This window comes from Pinus tabuliformis, chromosome Q (genome assembly GCF_031772625.1).
Source record: "Pinus tabuliformis cultivar Carrire ecotype Pingquan chromosome Q, CPIR1, whole genome shotgun sequence".
NCBI classification, from domain to species: Eukaryota; Viridiplantae; Streptophyta; class Pinopsida; order Pinales; family Pinaceae; genus Pinus; species Pinus tabuliformis.
Genome location: NC_142296.1, coordinates 471,619,104 through 471,639,635, shown reverse-complemented (window position 1 = coordinate 471,639,635; position 20,532 = coordinate 471,619,104). Strand labels below are relative to the sequence as shown.

Sequence of the window (20,532 nt, the reverse complement as noted above, 5' to 3'; positions counted from 1 at the left end):
ACCAATAGCCTTTCTTCTTGTGTCCTTTCTTCCCACAATGTTAGCATTTTATCCTCCCTCTGGATTTGGATCTACCCTTATTAGATTTTCCATGATTCTTTGGGTTATTTACTCTCTCCCTTTGTGTTCCCCCATTATCTACATTCAAAGCATTACTTGATGTCTCACTCATGATTTTTCATCACATTTCATCATTAAGCATAACACCAACAACATCATCAAACTTTAAAATGTTTGAAACAAATAAAAAATTACTCACGACCATGACCAAGCCATTCCAACCATCTGAAAATAAGAATAAAATCAAAAGATCCATGACATCATCATCAAATTATACTCCTACAAGACTTGACTAATTGTTGACCATGTTAATTTTACTTAAATGATTAGCGATAAACCCACCCTTTGACATCTTCATATTCAATAAACGCTTCATAAGTAATACCTTGATGGAAATTGAAAATTTTTCATACAGTTTATACAATGCCTTCATCAAACACTTTGTTGTCATTTCTTTTGAAATTTTGAAAGCAACCAATGTTGTGAAGCACATATGTATTGTTCCCATTGCCTTTCTATCAATAATCTCCCATTCTTCATATTTCAGATTTATTGGATTCTTTGCTATTTCACTTATGGTAGAAAAATATTTTCTTAATATAATTAATTTTCAATTGTGCATCATCCACAACTCATAGTTTTGTTTGTTAAACTTCTTGACCCCAAAACCTTCTTCCACCATTGTTCCTAGTCGAACTAGGAATCGCCCTTTCTTGTTAGTTTTATCATCCAAATAAACCTTTTCCTTTAATATCAATTGTTAGGAATAAAATATTGGAGCAAAAAACCAAAATGAATGTGGAAAAAAAGATAAATTGAAACAATACAAAGGAGATGCCAATATACATGGTTCACCTGATGTAGGCTAGATCCACGGAGAAACAACCAATTCCTCATTTTATTTTATCTAATAAAATGAAGGGATGCAACCTGGATTATATCTGCTACAACCTCCTCTTCACTCTCTCACAATATCCTTACTCTCAAATACAATTCTCTCTCAATAATACACAACTACAATTCAATTCCCTCATAAAAGGGTTGCCTTATAAGGCAAAAACCCTAACATAACTTCTATCATCAAATCTTTGACCTAATGTTGAATGGTCTAGATTGAATATGAAATTACAATATTTTGCAAGACAATTTTTCCAAAATTTTCTCTTTGGGGCATTTCCCCTAAACTCTCACTGGGGGGCTCCAAACAAATTTCACCGCCATGCTAGAGCCCTTGGCAACAACAATAGGAGGCCAAGCCCCCACGATCCCATTAAGAATTGGGATCCAAATGTAGCTAGAAAGAAAAACCATTGAATCGAGAAGATAATCAGGCTTCAAAACCAAGAGAAATATTTAATCAAACTATTCTTCAAGGCTTTATTGCCTCCTTATTTAAGGACAAGAAGACAGTATTCATATCTTATGGTTCTACAACCATATTATTTTGTTATGGATACTAAAAATTCCAAGCTTGAGGGTCTAACCCACTTAGAGGATAGACTTGAAATTGTAGCTATAGAAAGCACGACCCCGAGGGCTTAGTGCCCAACCATGTTGATAATGTTTCTTATCATTAGCCATACACTCTTGAAAATCAAAAATAATATGCATTTACTGAAGATTCACAACATTGGGGTCAATTTTTGGAGAGGAGGGCCAGTCTTGGTATAAATATTTTCAAACCTTTATCTTCAAATGAATAGATGGAGGTAGTGACCAAAGGAGTGGGAGCGCAAAGGGAAGTAGATTAAAAAATGAGAGAGAAGAAATTATGTATAAAAAATAATTAGAGCCTAAATCCATCTAATGCGAATAATATAGAATACTCAAAGAGAAAGAGCTTTAGTGGTAGATTAAAAAATAAGAGAGAAGAAATTATGTATAAAAAATAATTAGAGCCTAAATCCATCTAATGCGAATAATATAGAATACTCAAAGAGAAAGAGCTTTAGTGTAAGAATAAAGAAGTGCAAAAGAAACTCAAAGAAGATGCTACCCAAGAAGTGTTGGAAACACAAAGAAGAAACATTTAAGATAAGAAAAGGAGGAATTATTTGTAGGGACAACTTAGGAAATAGAGAGAAGAAAATAATCATCATTATTTGGAAGAGAAGAAAATGACGGTGGAGGAATTGATAAGAAAATTGAAAGAAAAATAAGAAACAAGAAGAGTTACAACAATTGGTGGGATACCAAGTAGAATCTCATCCTACTAAGACTCCTACAAAAAATATAAACTTGGCTCAAGAGAGGAAGTGGTGAAGACAAGTCCTCCAATATATAATGAAGCTAACCATAACACTAAGAAACTATCCTAAGAGCCCAATAAAACTAAGGCCACAAAGGAGACTAAAGGGGTTGACACAACTCAAGGATCTAATAAAAAGAATGAAGTTACATCCAAAGCACTTAATGAAACTCAAGTACTCATGCCAAGCCCAACTAAAGAAACTACAAAACATTAGACTACTCAAGAACCTAATCAAGGAAAATAAAAAATAAAAAGGTTAGCATCTAAGGATTAAGCACCAAGAAAGACTTTGGCAGTGGAAAAATGCAAAGAAATTGTCATGGAGCATTCCCCTACCCTATGCAACTTGGAAAAGATTTGTCATGAGATCATCCAATCCCAAATTCATTGAATGATGTGAAAGACATGCATTCCATTATCTATGGTATTAGAATGAAATTTGTTGTTAAGAGGGCATAGAGGAAATATAAAATAGGCATAGGAAATGATGTGATATACACCTTCGAAGAAACTCTATATCATGCTAAAAAGTCCAAGGTGAGTGAGCTATAATTTGTTGGAGTAGAAATATCACATGCTACTATTACTAAATTTATAGTAGATGAAAGAGAGTTAGAGGATATGAAAAATGATTAGAGTCCCTTAGGTATCAAATACAATATCATAAATAATCCACATGGGTTATGTCTTATTTTGTAAGTGATTTGTTGGAAGATCATGCTCAGCACAAGTAGTTAAAATGCACATTTTTGTAGAAGATAATCAACCTTTAGGAAGAGACATTACAATTTTATGTATCACATAAATAAGTTCTAAAGTGGAGTGAGAAGGGCAAAGAATCAATATAAAATTGAATACATCAAGGAAATCTAGAAGGCCAAGGGTGAATAAGTTCATGGAAATCAAAGTTTGACCAATGATAGTACAGAAAGGATGTAAGGAGTGGCCCAATAATAGGAAAATTTAGTTGTTGAGATGTTCAAATTGAAGATGAATGTCTCACCTACCACAAGTCTTTGGAAACATCATTCAAGTAACGATCAATCTCTATTTTCCTAGTTTCGAGTCACTAGAGGGTTTTCAGTTGTTTGAGAAAGTGACATCAAAGTCCCAGCAATTTTCCCAAAAACATGAAGATAGCATCAAAGGCATGTTTGCAACATAGCCACTTCTAGCAATTTTTGGTCATTGACGTCGAGATAGTTGATATAATTTAGCTCTTGGTTCCAAAAATAGAGAAATACACTAAGCACTTTAAAGAAAGAAAGGAAACCCTCAATATTCCTATGGATCAACATAAGTTTATTTACACTCAGGTGTGTGAAGAATTATTTGGTTTCCTATGATGGTGAGCATGCAACTAGAGTCATCTTGACATGCGAATTTTTTTCAACTTGTCCAAATTTGTCTTATTCCAAATTTGCTACTTCTAGCCATTGAAATCTCAATAAATAGAAGCATCGACATCTTGTAAGAGGTTTTTCAATTATAGAAGAAATTCTGGAGTATTATAGCAAAGAAGTATTTTGAAGCATAATTCAAAAGCTTTCAATATCAAAGGTGATTTACTAAATTTCTATCCAATTTTTCTTGCATTTTGAATTATTATGCAAGCAACTTCATATGTTGGGTGTTTTTGGTAAGGATTTCAAATGTAATTAAGATTATTATTTATGCTTGAAGGAATTTATGTGATATTCAGTAAATGATTGTTAGTATCAGTAACTGAGATATTATAGAATTATTTATATGTGTCTCATGTTTACTTTCATTATTTTATGTTATTAATAAGCCTTTCTTGAACCTTATCTGATTTGAAATCTCCAAGATAGAATTATTTTCTTTTGAAACACTTAACTTCATATAATTTCATTGACTATAGATACAAGTTACCTTATAGCTCATTTTTCTTCCAAAATTATTAGATCATTTCCTTTCTACACATATATAAATAAAAATCATAATATGGAAATAAATTAAAAAATTAAATTCAAACAAACTACTAAAACCTCATTGAATGGTTATGAAGCCATAACCAAAAGGATTATTCCATACTAAATAGGGAGTAGTCTAATTAGACCTCCTCCATGGTTTTAACCCCTACTGTTGAGCATTGGGAATCCCACCCCATTAATATATTTCTTTATTATAATGGTTTAAATATTAAAATATATCCAATGTAATACTCTACAAAATAATCGCAGGGATATTCTATAGTTAGACACTTATGATACTACAACCAATGGTAAGGTATTCCCAATTGACTAAATCCATTCTTAATTTACAAGGAAGATATTTTGTGACTCTAAATGTCCATATTCACACTTCACATTAGTCTTGCTACTTCATTAGCCACCTACTACGTAGCCTATAAAAATAAATCATTTTTAAGTACAACAATTCAAATCTAAAAAAGAAATAAGTATAGAATTTACAATGAAAACCAACCTTTCAATATATTTCTCTAACATAAGAAAGCATAACTACAATTATTGTAAGTTAGCGATCATATTTTTTATTTCAAAATATACAAACAAGGAGATGAACAACAATCCATCAATGGTTTGTGACTAACCATGGTCACTCACTACCATAAAGGAACATACATAAATAAATATCAAAACTCCATCAACAAGCAATAAAGCTCGTTGAGTTTCAAAAATAGGCAACATCTTGACTTCAAAGTATTGGAAATAGATTCACTACTGAAAGGGGGGGGGGGGGGGGGGGTGTGAATCAGTAGTGACTATGATAATTTAAGTTTTAACTCTCTTTATCAAAGCACAGGATTCATCAATTCATCAACTAAACTTGTGGAACCGACATGAAATCAATGTATCAAAGCATGCAAAATCACCATTTAAAAACACCATAAATAATCCACAAGGAAAACATGCACATAAAAGGACACAAATGTTTTCTAGTGGAAAACCCTCTGCAAGGAAAAAACCCACCCGTTGCTACTGCTGCTCAAATCTTCTATTATGATTAAGAAATTGGTACATGAAGTAGCTATCACCCACTAGTTGGAAGACTTGACTCCTACAGCAGTGTGTTGACAACCATCAACTGAGAAGTACCTATTAACACGACTCTGTAGATAAACCTCTACTAGAAGCCTCCGCAACCAACAAGCCTCACCCAACAACGAGTGGATTATCCAACTACCATTGGATTGATATTCTCCTCTAATCACTGTCTGCTAGTCACCGCAAGCATAAAGTCTCTACACCTCCAACTCCTCCATGTGAACCATGTTTCATGCATTTTCAAACTAGGTTGTCAAACTTTCTCAACATGAGCAACCCAACAGCCTATCTCTTATTTGATTTGAAAATAAAATATGATAATCACCTCACCCAACAATGGCTACAGGTAAGAATTATGCAAGTCAAAAATATTGTAGCACACACTCACTCTCACATAAACAATCCATTCTCTCACTCAAAATACTCACAAGAATATGTGTCAAAATATCCTCAACAATCTCTAATCAATACCTTGGTAAAATACCATGGTTATCCAATACCATGGACAATTGTACCATAGTAAACTTTAGGTCAGTACCATAGGTCAATACCATGGTTATACCAATACCAAGGGCACCTATACTATAGTAAACTCTAAGTCAATACCATGGGTCAATACCATGGACCCCTATACCATGGTAATCTCCAAGCCAATACCATAGGAAAATACCATGGTAATACTAATACCTGTCATGCCAATACCAAGTGCCGACCTGGACCACACACAAACCAATACCAAGGTAATGATACCATAGTAATATCAATACTTGTAATGCCAATACCAAGGTAAACACCCTGCAACTAACAAGCCAAGCAACATAATCATCTACAATACATGCCCAGGTTGACATCAATGCCAACCATCAATCACTACAACCAACAACTACACAAACAACTGCATCATCAATGCCAACAATCTCCCACTTTGGCATTGATGGAAACCCTTTATGAACCATCCCATTGATAATGTCCTCTGAACAACTGAGCTCCTCAAGCACTCCCCCTTTTACATCAATGGCAAAGGGCTAAAAATTTCATCAATGGTAGTGATAACTGAAAAATCTACAGCGCCCCCTTGAAAGTAGTCAAAGCTTACCATAATACATCTCCAAGCAGAAAACACTCTCTCTCCTCCAACAAGAAGTAACAACAGCATATCACAAGCATCATCAACAGCAGAAGCACTCAACTAGCAACTGAAAATGGATGTATCTAGGTAGTATCAAAAATAAATCAATAGCTCCAACCACATCAACATCACTCTCCAATCAAATCAACTGAAACATACTCATGACCATCAACAACAGAAACAATATAACATCAACAACAATACATCATAGGCACTAACTAAGCAACATATCATGAGCATCATTGAAAACATCAGTAATTCTATAAAATACTCTCCCCAAAATAGTAGCAGCATATAATAAGCGTCAGCAGCAATGTACCATGAGCAAGAGCACTCTCTCCATCAACATCACATGTAACAACACATATATAGACAAAGAAAAAACAACAATCATGGCCATCCACACTCCCACAAGAAAAAGCATCTGAGTAACAATCAATCAAAGCATATCAGCAACAACATCCTCCTCTTGAGCATCATCATCATGATCCTGCATAACAAACGCACTTGGACCATACCATCCATATACCAAAATAAATACACTACAGCCCCCAAACTAATATCATGTCATCTTTTGGCTGTAAAACTTCCTATGCATGCGTACAACAAATAATTTCTCATGCTACTGAAAAAAAAAGGAATTTTCTGCTGCCAAAGCCTTTTTGCAAGATCTTGACCAAAGAAATACAAGATGCTTGAACTAACACAAGACACATCCTATGACCGGCGGATCAACATGGACCCAAATAATTGAACATGTGATTACAGAGCTTCATAAGCACAATACATGGCTATAACAAAATTTATAGCTGTGATAATGATATCTAAGTCCCTCATCTACACATTCTCGTTCAATAATTCATCAGACCAGACATAATTCATTTCCTGACAGAGCTTGTCTTCTAGTCATGACCGAAACAACACAGAAAACTTCATTAACAAGAAACAAACTCAAGACTTCTCAGCACAACAACCAACTCAACTCAAAATAAAATATCATTGTCAGGCATGCAACTCAATTATCAGCAAACTCTATTATAACAGTTTACAAGACAAATAAAAATTGTTACTTTACCCTACTCAATGTCATGAACCATTCCTTCATTGGTATTTCTCCAACATCTATCACCCAACAACATTTAGTAAGCTAATAATTGGTTGCATTATGAAAAGTTTGAATAGTTTTCTTGTGCCTCCTTTTTTTAATTATTTATTCCATTTTTAAAATTTATCAGGTTTTTATTTTTATTATTATTATTATTAAATAACTCATAATAGACGTTGCAATTGTGAAAACCATAGCAGACTTTGGCATGTTTACAGACTTCCTCAGCATTGCAATAAAAGGAATTGTAGAACGAATAGCAATAAAAGGAATTGTAGAATGAATAGCAATAAACCATGCTGGTGAAAACTTCTTTGTGAGTTCCCTCCAGACACCTAATGGGACATTAACGGCCATCCCTAGAAGCCCGAAGTAGATGCATATTCATATGTCTATAGAAGATTTCTCTTGATTTGATTGAATCTTCTAGTACATCTAATAGACTATTCTGTCGGCAACGACTGCTGAAGATCAAAAAGGTTTTATTTATCCCCAGATAATTTTACTGAACTAGAGTGTGGTGTTGAAGAATATCAAGTAGTAAGTGTCATGCATTTCTTCCACATTGTCATATTTTAACCAGTTGAAAAATTACTTACACTAATTTCATAATAACCATGTCTTTGTCCTGAACTATGGTCACACCATTTTACCTGCACACCTTCTTGTAAATATGCATTCACGTCTCTGGTTGTTAACAAAGACTTGTTTTGTTTTTCCCAGTCACAAGTGAGATGACTGAGTCTTGCGGCAGTCATCATGTCAGGCTTCTAGAATTGTGGGTTGGGCCACAACGCCAACAACAAATAGACGTCCAGAAAAACCTTAGTGTGAAATTCCTAATATAGTTTGTAAGCAAGAACAACCTATGTCGTGGAATCCTTTGCGAATATGGAAAACATGATCAATGATTCTTTGTGTCCAATTTGTTAACGTCAATGAATTGATACAAATCATGGTGTCGCTACTTTTCAATGTGGCATATTCATCCTCCTTTCCTCTATTCGATAATAAGAAATATTTTCTATGATTTTTGCTTCTTCATGGTCCATTGATGCAACAATTTCTCCCAACGGCGCAACAAGAGGGGAGTGGCCCCAAGAAACATAGCCTGCATTTATGTCACGAGGAGGTGAACGTGTAGCAACATACAGTTGATTATCGACTTCCCTGGCTCTCTGTAGTAGTTCCCAATGAATTGGACTAGTAGTCATGTTGAAAACTCCACGATAGCATATTAAGTGTGCACCTCTTGCTTCATACAGCATATCCAATTCTTGAAAGCGGATATAACAAATTCCAGCCCTAATACCCCACCAGCTGTAAGAGTTTTGGATTCCATAAAGGAAATATTTCCAAGAATACCAATGTCAAAAAGATGTATCCTTTTGTGTTTAGCCATTGCAGTGACATAATTTCGATATGAAAATTTCAACCGATTTCCCAAAAACCATTTTGGAGAGGTAGATAAACTGCCTACAGCTGATGCTATTGAAGATTTTGTAGGTAAAGCAGAGGCCACAACTCGCAGGGAATAAGAGAGGAGTGATGTCATCCTCTTATTGCCATCTTTGATTAAGACCAAGTGATAGTGATCAACCTGATTGACATATTTTAGATTTATACGATTGGTGAGAGACACGTCGTCCATCCAAATGGTGTTACTCTGGTTTCTCTATAAACTGATGCAGGAGCATCTAGCTAGGGCACCATGACTGGGTATTGGTCTCTGCCAGGGTGGAGAGTTATATTAGCATATTGGTTTCTTTATGTTCAGTTTGTCAAAGTAGGATGTAGGACTTTGTTTTTCTTTTTAATCTCAGTATTAGTTAAGGACAGTTTGGTCGGTTAGGGTCATTAATTTGTTTGTCTTTAATCAACAGTAGGTTAATAATTGTTCTGTCATTTTAAAGGAAAAAGACAAATATGTCTAATGTAAAATCTTGCCGTATAGGCAGAACCAAATACATGAATAGTTATGTAACTATAAGACTTACAACTGAAAAAGTAACTACACAGTTCCAGTAACTGTAGACAGAGGACATAAATGTAACATCGAAAATCATTGACAAAGTTCAGCATTTTGCATACAGTAATAAAAAAGACAGAGAACAAGTTTATTATCCATCCATCTGTAACAATTTCTTCATACTGTGTATCTATATTTCTCAATCATTAAACAATTCAGAAATGACAAACAAAGTGCAGGCATACAACTTTACACTTTTCCTCTCTTAAGGAATAGAGTACTGACAGATCGAACGCATACAAGTTTTTCAAGACGAGAATGGACAAACAGTGAACAAGCCTGTGGCCAGAAGAAATCAACACAGCATAACCAACTGAACGAGAAAAACCAAAACCTGAACATCAATTGGACAAACCCCAAACAAAGGTAATCCGTGACAGTCTGTTCAATACCATTTCTTTTCATTTCCAACGAAACAGAAAAAAATATATGTTTGTTATTACATAAAAGTTCAATATTGCATTGCCGAAATAAATAGAAGAAATAACGACCATGAGACAGAGCATACCCTAGTCGAGGGTTTGATATAGTGAAACTCTCGTGTCCAACTATAAGGTTCAACTAAAATGAATTACAAATAGAGAACTGTAACAAAGGTGAGCCCAGGTCGTATTACGACACAGAAATTACAAACCCTAGTTACAACCCTACAAGACTACGGTGACAAATCCTACCAGAAAGGAACTGGAGGGTTTGAGAACCGAAAAGTTGAAGCCATCCATGTCCAAGGTCGAACTTTGACCTACGAGGCCAGAGTAGGCAACTGTCAGTGCAGCCACGCATAAAAGAAAACAAGAGAAATACAGTTCGGGCAAAGAAAGAACGAGACCCTTACCTGAGGACGCGTTTGTATAAAGAAAACGCGGGCTATTGAGCCACAGAACACGGAAGTCACCTGAGACGAAGGAGCAAAACATTTGTTAGCACTGGAACCATACGAAAGCATAAATGAAGCATGGAAGGATAAGTTACCTGAGGAACAAGAGCTGAGCAAGGCCACCGTGCCTGTAACCTGAGCATGAGAAGACAATAACAAAAAAAAATTAGCAGTAGAGCTGTAGCAAAGCAAAAAACAGCAGGATAGTAACAGTTGAGAACCAGAGAAAACCAACCAGTGGTTGATTCCATGCTCGAGCATATAAATTAACAAACAACGCCTAGGCAACAAATCAACCAACCTCCAGAACGTGTGATAGGGCTGCACAGAAAAGAACATAGTCGCCAACAGCACAGGCAAAGCTTGTAGCTCAACATTCAATCGCAGACAGAACGAAAAAGACCATTACCAAAGAAACCCTCACGGAGTTCACCTTGCAGAGCAGAAAGTTGAAATGACAAAAATGCCAAGGGTTTTGCCCGAAATGAACTAGCGGGAAACGAGGATCGAGGCAGGACAGATTAACTGTCGCATTAACAATCCACCATAAATGATTTCAACAACCATAGAAAATATCTTTAGATTACAAGTGTGATTAAAAGCCTAATCATAAACCAAATCCGAGTTAACAATCAATGTCGGACAGACCTTGTTTTAAGTCATACATTGGAGTGTGGGTTGGGTCCCATCATAGTGGTATCAGAGCAGAATTTTAAAGTCAGTTTGAGAAATGGAGGTAGGAAGGCGAGGTCATGGCAGAGGTGTTCAAAGGATAGCAGAGGAAGGACTGAGAGAGGAGATTAGGATCCTTACTGCCCATTTGGAGGCAGTTGAGGCAGGAAGAAGAAGGGATCCAGAGATAGGCGATGATAGCAAGGAGGAAGCTATAGCAACAACAAATGGATCGGATGGAGAGGGCCCAGAAATGAGACTGTTGAGGTCGGTCTTAATGGCAAGTAGTAAACCCAAACCAGAACTCCCAAATTATGATGGCAGCTTGTCCACGGAGGTTTTGTTGGACTGGATTAGCGAGCTGGATAAGTATTTCGAGTGTGAGGAGGTCAGTGAAGACCGCAGAGTTAAGTTCGCAGCGACAAAGTTGAAGGGACACGCAGCCCTGTGGTGGGATAGTGTCCAAATAGAGAGAAGGAGATTGAACAAGTTGTCGATCAAAAACTGGTCAAGGATGGTGGCCAAGTTGAAAGGCAGATTTCTGCCTAAAGATTATCAGATTGCACTACATAGGCAAGTGCAGAATCTGAAACAGAAGGGGATGACAGTGAGGGAATATACTGAGGAGTTCTACCGAGTGAACTTAAGGGCCGGTTATATAGAGGATACCCCGGAAAAGACAACCAGGTATGTAAATGGTTTAAGGCTAGAAATTTTAGATGAAATTAGTATTCTTTCTCCAAAGAACATTGAAGAAGCATATCAGAGTGCTATGAAAGCTGAAGAGAAAATTACTAGAAAGAAAAATGCCAGGAGAGGACGAGGAACAGGCAGAGGAAGAGGCCAGTCCTATCGCAGAGAGGGAACTGCAAGCAGCAATGAGGAAGGCAGCAGTTCTAAAGCTTCCGGAACAGCAGAAAAATGGGACAGCACAAGAGGAGGTAGGCCATATCAGCGAGGTAGGGGAAATGGCCGAGGTAGAGGAGCTGGTTATCAATGTTACAGGTGTCATAAGTGGGGACACAGATCATTTGAGTGTCCTGAGGCAGACCAAGCTAGACAGAGGGGTGCGTATGTTGCACAACCAGAAGAAGCAGAAGCACCTCCCCAAGAAGCAGAAAATGCTCCAGAAATAGGGGAAGCCCTGGTTTTGAACAAGGTGTTGTTGAAACTAGCCAAAGAAACCACCGAACAAATGTAGTGGAAAGCTTTGTTTCAGACGGTTTGTAAGTCACATGGTAAGTGTTGTAAGCTAATTATTGACAATGGTAGTATAGATAACTTGGTGGCCACAAAGATGGTGGAAAAGTTGGGGTTGAAGCAGTTGAAACATCCCACCCCTTACAAAGTTTCATGGCTGCAAAAAGGTCATCAATTGCTGGTAGATGAACAATGTGAAGTGGAATTTCATATCGGCAGATATAAGGATAAGGTCATTTGTGACATAATGCCGATGGATGTATGTCACATACTGCTAGGCAGGCCATGGCAGTTTGACAGGAAAGTGGTACATGACGGGAAGACAAACTGTTATAAGTTTGTCAAGGATGGGATCAAGCACACACTTGTGCCCATCAAGGAGGAAGAAACAACAGGGACAAGTGAGACAAGAGTATTGTTAATGAGTGGAAAACAGTTTCTGAAACAAGTTGAGGACAACGAGGTGAGCTATGTTGTTGTAAGAAGAGCAAAGACGGTGCTGCTACATACAGAAGTGTCAGATTTACCCACAGAAATTCAGCAGATGTTGCAGGAGTTTACGGACATAGTGGTGGATGATTTGCCAGATAAACTGCCCCCCAAAAGAAGCATAAGTCACCATATTGACTTCATACCTGGAGCAAGCTTGCCGAATAAGGCAGCATATCGGATGAGCCCCAAAGATAATGAGGAGATTAGAAAGCAAGTGCAGGAACTGCTAGACAAAGGATTGATAAGGGAGAGTTTGAGCCCTTGCGCAGTTCCAACAATTCTCGCTCCCAAGAAAGGAGGAGAGTGACAGATGTGCACAGACTCGAGGGCCATCAACAAGATCACCATCCGGTACAGGTTTCCACTGCAATGGATGGACGACATGATGGATTGCCTAAGTGGGGCAACATATTTTTCTAAGACATATTTAAAGAGCGGGTATCATTAGATCTGAATTCAAAAGGAGGATGAGTGGAAGACAGCCTTCAAGACTAACGAGGGACAGTATGAGTAGCTGGTTATGCCATTCGGACTGAGCAATGCACCCAGTACATTTATGCGGTTAATGAATGAAATGTTGAAAGAATACATCGGAAAATTTGTGATAGTGTACCTGGATGATATACTAATTTTTCAGCAGGACAAGGGAGGAGCACCTTCGACATGTTCGGAAAGTGCTAGAGAAATTGCAGCAAAATAAGCTACTGATAAATCTGAAAAAGTGTACTTTTCTGCAAAAAGAGTTGATTTATTTGGGCTTCGTAATAGCAGAAAACGAGCTGAAGATGGATCCGGAAAAGATTGCAGCGATAGTCAATTGGCCATTTGAGGTACCTAGTTTTCATGGGTTGGCGAGTTTCTACTGGAAGTTCATAAGAAATTTTAGTGAAATCTGCGCACCTATGCTGGACACTATCAAAAAGGCCAGTCAGCCTTTTCGATGGACTGATGCAGCGGAGAGGAGTTTTCAGCTACTAAAGAGGAAGATCACAGAGAAACCGATCCTGAGATTGCCAGATTTTAAGAAGCTCTTTCAGGTTCGTTGTGATGCTAGCGGTACGGCTATTGGAGCTGTACTCAGCCAGGAGGATAAACCTGTTGCATTTTTCAGCGAGAAGTTAAATGAAAGCAGGCAGAAATATTTGTCCTACGACAAGGAGTTCTATGTTGTCGTCCAAGCACTGAAGCATTGGAGACACTATTTGCTGGGAAATGAATTTGTGTTGTTTTCGGATAATTCTGCACTGCAGTATGTGATGCAACAGCACAAGCTGAATCACAAACATGCCAAGTGGGTGGAATATTTGCAGAGTTTCACCTTTGTGTTGAAACACATCAGTGGGCAGGCCAACAAGGTGGCAGATGCATTGAGTAGGAGGGCCTTACTTTTGCAGGAGAGTACTGTACAAGTGCTGGGTTTTGAGCACTTGAAAGATTTATACCAGACTGACACAGATTTTAAGGAGGCCTATGAGGCATGTCAGAATCCCTTGGTGAGAGATAATAGTCCATGGTTGGACTACAACTTGCAAGAGAAACTGTTGTTTAGAGGAGGATAGCTATGCATTCCTGACTGCTCGATGAGAGAGAACATTATTCGGGAGAAGCACAGTGGAGGTCTAGCCGGACATTTCGGCATAGACAAGACACTCGAGTAGCTCAGTCATTTTTACTTTTGGCCAAGAATGCGAAGGGATGTACAGTGATTTGTGACCAGATGTAAAGTGTGCCAGTTAGCGAAGGGTCACAGTCAGAACACGGGATTGTATACACCATTACCTGTTCCAATCATACCATGGGACTCAATCAGCTTGAACTTCATCTTCGGTCTACCAAGGACACAGCAGGGTTATGACTTGGTAATAGTAGTAGTGGACAGATTCTCGAATATGGTGCATTTTATCCCTTGCAGAAAAACCAGCGATGCCACTCGCATGGCCCACTTGTTCTTTACAGAGATTATCAGGCTACATGGTTTGCCTAAGTCTATTCTTTCTGACAGGGACGTGAAGTTCACAGGGCACTTTTGGCGCACCCTGTGGAAGAAGATGGACACACAGTTGAGTTACAGTTCTGCTTATCACCCACAAACTGACAGACAAACAGAGGTGGTAAACAGAAGTCTAGGAAACCTGCTACGAAGTTTGATTGGTGAGAATTTGCGGATGTGGGATCGAGTGCTTGCCCAAGCAGAGTTTGCTTATAATGACTCACCTAATCGCAGCACGGGTTGCAGTCCTTTTCAAATCTTGTATGGCATGCATCCTCATGGAGTGCATGAGTTGCGAGATCTCGAACAGCAAGAAAGGCGAAGCGCAGATGGGGAAGATTTCGCTAATGCAATGAGAGATTTGCATGAGCAGGTGAAAATTAAATTGCAAGACAGCAGCCAAAAGTATAAACAACAAGCAGATTTGAAAAGAAGGGAAGTGCAGTTCAATGTGGGAGATGAAGTCCTCGCGCATTTGCACAAGGAACGCTTTCCTAGAGGTGCATACAACAAGCTGAAGTACAAGAAGATAGGTCCCTACAAAGTCCTCCAGAAATTTTTAGCGAATGCCTATGAGATACAGCTGCCACCAGGGATAGGAATTTCACCCATCTTTAATGTGGCAGACTTGTTTCCTTACACTATTGACCCAGAAGAAGAAGACAAAACCACACGGCCTACACGGAATACCCAGGATGGAGGAGAAACTTGGAAGAGACAAATGCCTTACATTCAGCCTCCCGAGATCGAGAGAATCCTCAACACTCAGGTGGCCAAATGAACTCAGCAGAAGGAATATCTGTAGTACCTGGTCAAGTGGAAGAACCATCCTATTGAGGACAGTTCATGGCTTGATGCCAGGCAAATTGAGCAGGTAGGTTCTTCAGTCGAGAAGCTCATGGACCAGAGTCATGATTTCTTTTTGCCCCGGGAGCCTGATGCAGGAGCATTCAGCTAGGGCACCATGACCGGGTATTGGTCTCTACCAGGGTGGAGAGTTATATTAGCATATTGGTTTCTTTATGTTCAGTTTGTCAAAGTAGGATGTAGGACTTTGTTTTTCTTTTTAATCTCAGTATTAGTTAAGGACAGTTTGGTCGGTTAGGGTCATTAATTTGTTTGTCTTTAACCAACAGTAGGTTAATAATTGTTCTGTCATTTTAAAGGAAAAAGACAAATATGTCTAATGCAAAATCTTACCATATAGGCAGAACCGAATACATGAATAGTTATGTAACTATAAGACTTACAACTGAAAAAGTAACTACACAGTTCCAGTAACTGTAGACAGAGGACATAAATGTAACATCGAAAATCATTGACAAAGTTTAGCATTTTGCATACAGTAATAAAAAAGACAGAGAACAAGTTTATTATCCATCCATCTGTAACAATTTCTTCATACTATGTATCTATATTTCTCAATCATTAAACAATTCAGAAATGATAAACAAAGTGCAGGCATATAGCGTTACGCTTTTCCTCTCTTAAGGAACAGAGTACTGACAGATCGAACGCATACAAGTTTTTCAAGACGAGAATGGACAAACAGTGAACAAGCCCGTGGCCGGAAGAAATCAACATAGCATAACCAACTGAACGAGAAAAACCAGAACCTGAACATCGATTGGACAAACCCCAAACAGAGGTAATTCGTGACAGTCTGTTCAATACCATTTCTTTTCATTTCCAACGAAAAAAAAAAAAAAAATATATATATATATATATATATATGTGTGTGTTTGTTATTACATAAAAGTTCAATATTGCATTGCCGGAATAAATAGAAGAAATAACGACCATGAGACAGAGCATACCCTAGTCGAGGGTTTGATATAGTGAAACCCTCGTGTCCAACTATAAGGTTCAACTAAAATGAATTACAAACAGAGAACTGTAATAGAGGTGAGCCCAGGTCGTATAACGACACAAGCAAAGTCCAAACAAACAAACGCTGAGGCACGACCAACAGAAATTACAAACCCTAGTTACAACCCTACAAGACTACGGTGACAGAGCCTACTAGAAAGGAACCGGAGGGTTTGAGAACTGAAAAGTTGAAGCCATCCACGTCCAAGGTCGGACTTTGACCTACGAGGCCAGAGCAGGCAACTGTTAGTCCAGCCACGCATAAAAGAAAAAAAGAGAAATACAGTTCGGGAAAAGAAAGAACGAGACCCTTACCTGAGGACGCGTTTGTACAAAGAAAACGTAGGCTATTGAGCCACAGAACACGGAAGTCACCTGAGACGAAGGAGCAAAACATTTGTTAGCACTGGAACCATACAAAAGCAGAAATGAAGCATGGAAGGATAAGTTACCTGAGGAACAAGAGTTGAGCGAGGCCACCGTGCCTGTAACCTGAGCATGCGAAGACAATAACAAAAAAAATTTAGCAGCAGAGCCGTAGCAAAGCAACAAACAGCAGGACAGTAATAGTTGAGAACCAGACAAGACCAACCAGTGGTCGATTCCATGCTCGAGCATATAAATTAACAAACAGTGCCCAGGAAACGAATCAACCAACCTCCAGAATGCATGATAGGGCCGCACAGCAAAGAACATAGTCGCCAATAGCACAGGCAAAGCCTATAGCTCAACATTCAATCACAGACAGAACGAAAAAGACCATTACCAAAGAAACCCTCGTGGAGTTCACCTTGCAGAGCAGAAAGTCAAAATGACAAAAATGCCAAGGGTTTTGCCCGAAATGAACTAGCGGGAAACGAGGATCGAAGCAGGACAGATTAACTATCGCATTAACAATCCACCATAAATGATTTCAACAACCATGGAAAATATCTATAGATTACAAGTGTGATTAAAAGCCTAATCATAAACCAAATCCGAGTTAAGAATCAGCGCCGGACAAACCTTGTTTTAAGTCATACATTGGAGTGTGGGCTAGGTCCCATCATAAACGGAAATTGATGCAAATGAAAATAGAATTACACCAACATAAATTGATGCATGTCAACATTGATTTGGAAAAGGATAGGATGATCTCACACTGCTCCATCTCGACTCTAAGGAAAATCATTGAGCACTACATAAAAAAACACAATGACCAGATCCATGAATGACTACACCACTAGATTGACTTTGACCAAAACGAATCAACCAAACCCAGGCCATTTGCACCATCGTTCTTTCCACATAGATCTAGCAATCTGAAACTCTGATCCACGTACTTATAATGCTCGCACTGCATACTGGTAACACTAATACTTGCAACAATTCACAACACTTCGAGGGCACATGCTAGTAATCAAACTACAACCATCGCTCGGGCTCAGGAAAATGTACTCATAGGCACCAACATTTGTTTCTCTATATACAATCTGTCACTTCAGGCTACCATGCATCTTATTTGCATACCATTGCTCTTCCTTATATTGTACATGCACTAGCATGTACAAACTACCAATTATTGGCGGCACTTCCTCTCTGAAACCTTTGAGCAATTGATCGATGTACCAACACCTCCACGAACTGGTATATTCACGCAAAACATTCGAACTCCACATTGATTTTGTTGTAAAACCTAAAGTCGACCCGACGCATGAGCATTTAAATTGATTTACTAACTCGAACTAGATCAATAGATGTTAATTACATATAATCATTTCACAACGTTTCTGGACTAAGTCAGATTGACTTGATAGCACATATTAAACACACTCCACTTCGCTGATTGCACAAAATTAAAAAACAAATTGTGACTTAATCAACCAATGATACATCACGACCATATCAGTCATTGCGTTCATATTTCATGGAGGGAACATCAATGCATTCATCATGTTCACTCATTTTCCTCATTTTCTGGAGACCAAATCAATCAATTAATTATGGCCAGATCAAATTAACTCATTGCGGAAAATTCGTTGGTAAAGCCCGAGGTATTTTCCTTTTTCCATATATTCTCCAACCACGGTCAAAAAGATAATGATAGTCGCTAAGAATCCATGGCCACTAAACGACTTTGAGTTTCTCATTTAATGCACACAATGATTTGAAAAGGCTTTATATAGGTTGCATCTTCTCAAACTTATCAAAAAAATCAACACATTGATATATTTTCTTTATAGAAATTTTTTTTAATTGGTGATACATCTTATAAAATTTTGTCTTTATTTTTGCAGGAATATCATGGAGCCCAAAAACCAGCTAATACATGTTTATCCAATGTCATTCATAAAACACACAAAGATAGATCATACCTACATCAGCTGCTGGAAATTTTTCTTGGAGGAGCTTCCTCTAAAACTATATATTTTGCATCATGCTCCCCCCTAGACCTAACAGTTTTTAGTGAATCTTTTTTTGTTGCTTTCTTCTCCATACTTTGATTTGTTGAACTCTAATATGGAGATCATGTTCCTTTTTATCGTATGGTTTCCCTTGCATCACTTTCTTCCTCTGATTAGATTTCCTATAACACATTGGTAGCTTTCATTCCTTGGCCTTATGGCCCACATTATCATAAACAAAACATCTGATATGTCCAAAAAATAAGGGAAATGGATCAAAAAATTTATTTCTTTGCTTTCTACTCTTTGTGCCATTAACCCTACAATCAACAGATTTATGCCCAAATTCCTTACACATGTAACAGTACCCATAAAAGAAATTTCTGTACATGGAAACCAATGGAGATGCATTCCTTTGACTGACTACTTGATAGTTCTCCACATTCGACGAAATTTTTGTACATGGAAACCAATGGAGATGCATTCCTTTGACTGACTACTTGATAGTTCTCCACATTTGACTGCGTCTTTTGCTGGAAAAGTTTTATCATTTTACTTCTACAATTTGTTGCAATGTGTCCAAATTCTTGACAGTAAAAACACTCAAAATTTTTCATACTTCGTCGCGTTCTATTCTCTATCTCTTGATTTCGATGGTGGATGGCTTGATTGCTGCTGGAAATTTCAGCTTTGGTTTTTCATCAGTATCCACCTTGTATCTTCTCTCTTGTAACTCTACTACATGTTTTTTGTAATTATTGATTTGTTCCTTTAGTTGATTACGAAGCTCCTCTTCAGTTTTTATTGCCTTCTCTAATTGATTTTTCATATCTGAATTTTCTTCCTTAAAAGAAAATTATTTCTCCTTGAGAATCTCTAGAAATTTATTAAGATATTTATTCTCTAAATTTAGTTTCTCAATTAACCTTGCTTGAGCTTTGTTTTCAGCCTCAAGGGTTACTAATCTTTTAAATTCATCATCCTCATATTCCTATATTGGAAAGACACCTTCCTCCCTTCTTGAGGAATCAGCTTCAAATCACTAATCATCAACTTCTTCAATGACCCCAAAATCATCATCACTAGGTTAGCAAAGAAAATTTCCATGACTAAAAATATTGTTTGCCATACCTTTTACCAGGAGGAGAGATTCTTTAGATTTTGCAGCACTTTTGATTTGTTTGCAACCCTTCTTCTTTGAGACTGTTTCCTCTTGTTCTTCAAATCATCTCATGATCTTCTCTCAAGAGATCAAGCTTCACTAAGAGAACCTTGCTGTGATACCAATTGCTAGAAATGGATTCACTACTGGGGGGGGGTGAATTAGTAATGATTGTGATAATTTAATTTTTAACTCTTTTTACCAAAGCACAGGATTCAATAATTCATCAACTAAACTTGTGGAACCAACATGAAATCAATGTATCAAAGCATGTAAAATCACC

General features: G+C 37.8%; 1 pseudogene; it reads right to left on the bottom strand.

Annotated features, from left to right (window-relative positions):
• Positions 1-8,478: 8,478 nt before the first annotated feature.
• On the bottom strand, positions 8,479-8,976 carry LOC149220244 (omega-amidase, chloroplastic pseudogene; annotated as a pseudogene).
• Between the last annotated feature and the right edge of the window lie 11,556 nt (positions 8,977-20,532).